General features: G+C 41.1%; 1 long non-coding RNA gene across 1 annotated transcript; it reads left to right on the top strand.

Moving 5' to 3' along the window:
• The first annotated feature begins 2,678 nt into the window (after positions 1-2,678).
• LOC136501295 (uncharacterized) lies at positions 2,679-3,404 on the top strand. Its single transcript, XR_010770217.1, has 2 exons — positions 2,679-2,895; positions 3,059-3,404. It is a non-coding gene; the product is annotated as an uncharacterized lncRNA (long non-coding RNA).
• Positions 3,405-4,340: the final 936 nt, after the last annotated feature.

Raw genomic sequence — 4,340 nt, 5'->3', positions numbered from 1 at the left:
CTTGAATCAATTAGTTATTTATTTCTCTTTTTCGGCTATTCTCCATTCTAACATGCCATCCCTTCCAAATTGTGAGCGCTCTCGAGTTAATTAAATCAAGAGTCCTCTTGATTATGTTTCTTGATTTGTTGCTGACGGTATGGTGTTCACTGTTACGATTCCAATTCCTCTTAGGATCCGTAGAATTGAATCCCATTCTAGCGATCAGATTCTAGCAATTGGATTCAACAAGAAATGGATTACCCCAAATTTGTTTGAAATCACATTTCTTGTTTGGCTGTACATGGTCTTAAATTCCCTTTCAACTGTGATCTTGGACGACCATCTTGGTTATCTCGTTCGTTGCGATTCTCCTCCTGGTTTCCAGCGCGTGCACTTGGCGTCACGGAAGGGCAGCTGGAGGTGCTCGTCATCGGTGGTCCCACCAGCGTCTCCCTCGTTGCGACCGCGCGGGGTGGCGCCGGATCATCGGGCTCTCGGCGGCCTTTTTCCTTGCTGGCTCCGTCGCCGCCAACGGGTACGCCGCGCTGATGGCGTGACAACTCGTCGCTTGCGTGGCCTGCGGGCTGCGGCTGCAGGTTCGGCCTCATCGTCGTGGAGATCTCGCCAGCCAACACTCGTGACTTCCTTTCCTCCATTCCCGAAGTACAATTGCGACGCCCGTGAATGGGTTGTTCGCTGTTGTTTCACGACAAACCTTAGCAGCCATGGCATCCTCGAGGGAATGGGGAGGAGAGAGGCGAGTAGGGGGGAGAGGACGGCGCTCGCGAATCATTTTCTGTCTTAGTTCGCGGGCGTTTGATTCGGATTGTGGAAACTATCTGAATTCCACTTTTTGATTCGGTGCGTCGGGGGGCAGGCATACAAGCCCTTACTTCTCAACAATCCACACAGAAGGATACAGAAACAGTGTTGAATCGGAGAAGAGGAATAATAACAGGATTCGGCTGGAGACAGGGAGAGGGAAGCGAGTTTGGGGAGAAGTTCCCAGTTCAATCCTGACCGTCTGTCTCATCGTTCGGTACAGAGTACATATATGTACTCGAACGACACGCAGGCCCATTTAGCACGGTGCGGCCCAGACTTCCTACAAGGGCCAGAAGTCTTCTAACGATCACTCCCGCAGTCCCGCTTCTTCATCCTTAGTCGCCGCCGGCTCATGGCATCCACCAATTATCCTCCATCCCTCAAAGCTAGAAAGGCCTCGCCACTGCACCTTTCCGCTTAGACACCCTCTGATCTCCGTTGCCCGGCGGGCTAGTCATTTCCACTACAAGATTACTATTAGTATCTCCAGAACCTGTGGTACCGTCAGAAAAATTGTTTAGCATCCAGAGAAATTCAGTTTCTAGTTGTGAACTCCGTATAAGTCTGACAAGTCGACAATGGAACCAAACCCAACTTTGATAATCTCTTGCGATAAATCTAATTTATTCGTGACATACGTTTAACGAGGTGAAAAACAATTAATGGTAAATTGATAATTCACCTAGAGACTCCTTATCCGAATTGTAAGTCAGGTCTATCTTTTTTTTTAAGTATGTAGCTCTTGCTATGTACTTAGATATACATTATGTCTAGAAGCATAGTAATAATGTTATGCATCTAAATTAGACAGAACTACTTACAATTTAGAATGAAGGGAGTAAATAATAATAATAATAATAATAATAATAATAATAATAATAATAATAATAATAATAATAATAATAATAATAATAATAATAATAATAATAATCTTAAATATCTATACCAATCAATGCATGCATGGCATTTATATATATACTTCATATATAAGTGCATCTCATATCCTCGCTAGCTAGAATTATATCCTCCGCTACTCGTATATATTATCAATGCATGCATGTCTCTATCTCTGGATCTCTATGTTTAATTTTGAAGATAGAATTGTGCCTGCACCGTGCATTTTATGTTAAAAGTGGCAAGGAGTCTATTAATAAATAGCCGAATTTTTCTTAGGCAGCATTAATTTCTCTCTCTGGATATCTATGTTTTAATTTTAAAGATAGAATCGTATAAATTTAGCGAAAAATAATGTCTATAGATTAACTTGATGCCGAAACTGCATGCTCTGTAGTCCAATTGCCCATTTAATTTTAAAGATAAAATTGTATATCTATATCTATAATCCTAAACCCAACTAGAAGTCAATCCCGACATGCAAGCCATCCGAATTAGTAGCCACTAGCATAAGCAATTATGATACATTTCTATTCATACAAGCTATCCAAGTCAGCAAGCCACGTGATCCACTAACATATTGTCCACGCCACTATATCACACATTCACCAAAATTTATTCGCGATCTCCTCAACAACGTACATCAGCCCTTAGCATTTTCTACTTAGCTAACCTAGCTATGTGCGTGGACATGTGTGGACTCCGCGCACATATGTGTACTAGGTAACGTTGTTGCTTGCTTGCAGTAACACATATCAGTGACGATATGATGACGAGGCTTGGTCGCCACTAATCTTGACATTTGAGGCCTCCACGTCAAGACTTCTTTAAGCAATGTTGTGTACAGAAATAGAGATAACAAATACCTTTAAATTAGTAAATTTTGGTAATATTTGTTATCACTAGACATTTCTTTGAAGGAATTAGTTTGTTTTCTTTGGATTTTCGCACATAACTTATGGGCTAGTTTATCTAATGGTCTATGTAATTTATTGTTCCATCAATTCTTTTCAAATTCACACCCCAACCTCTCATTGATAGAACCAAAGATGCCAGAGGGGCAGTTGGAAGTGTGAGCAGTGCAATAACATAAACTATCCTTTCCGAACAAAGTGCAATCGTCCCCAATGTGGAGCGGAAAAGCCATCACAGACAAACAATGTAAATGATTCAGTGACAGATCAGGACAATCAGGTCTGTGTTTCAGAACCTTCAGTATGGTCTTCAACATTTGCTACACCTTTATTTAGGACATTAAGTTGCATGCCTTATTATATATTAATACTATTTTTAATCATTTTCTTGCCCTCATGTTTGCTTGCGCATAGCTTGATATATCATGTCCTTACTGTTACAGTGAGTCCTAGAACCATAATGAGGGTCAAGAAGGTCCAGCGTCGTCGTCAAGGTTCAGTCTGAATGTGGGGTACATCTGTGTCAGTAGTCGCTGCTGTCGTTACAAGTTTCTTCCCCTTGAGACCTTAGTTGAGTCGGGGCCTTGGAGTTGGCAATGGAGTCTTGCCTTCCCTAATCACTACGGATAATGGTCAAGAACATCAATTTGTCATGTGGTTTGGTCAAGAACATCCATCTTGCCTTTCCTTGCTGAACTTGGTTACTTGTCTTTGTTACTAGTACTCTGGGTAAATTACCATCTGTTATATGAATGTCTTTTAGTTATCTGTGTCATAGAATATCACTCATCTGTTATGAAGTATCACAAATGTCATCATTTTGTCTTGGTTTTGTTAAGGTTGCGTTCTGGTCGCTGTTTTCAATTTATGGTTGGTTTGGTATTTTACAGGTGTTCTTTCTGAATGGTTGGCGATGGCAACCTTTCTTTCCTTCCAAAACAGTTTTCTTAGGGATGTTAGCAACTTAGTGAGGCGCTGTACTGAAATACTTATAACTCTTTCCCTGGTAGCAATAGTTAGGTCTTAAGTTGACAGTGGACATCTCGGTTGCATAACTGCATATGTTACTGTTATCATCTTCCATGTTCTCAGGGGCTTTAGCTGTTCAAGTATCACCATTCAGTATTTTGGTTAGAAGAGATGCTCCTTGGTGAAAGTGATGTGCATCTCATTGTGCAGTGGTAGTAGACTAATCAGCTTGCATGCTTGTCTCGATTGCAACTACTTCGACTCGGTACCATTGGACTTATTTTTTGTCATGTAACATTACGAAGCTTTTATCAAAGCTACGACTTCTGCATGAATGTCAAGACAGCAGTGAGCAGACAGATGGATCTTCCTTGTCCTACAGCCGGAGTACCAACATTGCTGATGGCAGCACTCAGTGAATTACAGAACAGTCTTACAAACTGATGTGCTAACATACCATTTCGTCTTGGAAAACAAGGTGAGGAATTTGCACCGGCTGGATATACTTGTGTATTGAGCGTGTCTTACGGCTCTGGTTTGGAAATTCGATATGGTGGTAAGCATTCTTTAGTCAGGGAGGGGCCATCATCTTTTAATGTAACCATTTCAGTATTTGCTTGGAGCGACTCTCGTCTTATTTTCATATTTTTCCTTTTTTCATTATGTTTTGTGTCTACCTTTATTCTTCCATATATCATCGTAATGTAAATTTGTCTTCTCATTTCAAAATTGTACTGGAGATGATTCCTTCCATGC

This window comes from Miscanthus floridulus, chromosome 13 (assembly GCF_019320115.1).
Source record: "Miscanthus floridulus cultivar M001 chromosome 13, ASM1932011v1, whole genome shotgun sequence".
Taxonomy (NCBI): domain Eukaryota; kingdom Viridiplantae; phylum Streptophyta; class Magnoliopsida; order Poales; family Poaceae; genus Miscanthus; species Miscanthus floridulus.
Note: the sequence above shows the minus strand (reverse complement) of the source record. Positions and strands in the feature narration are given on the sequence as shown.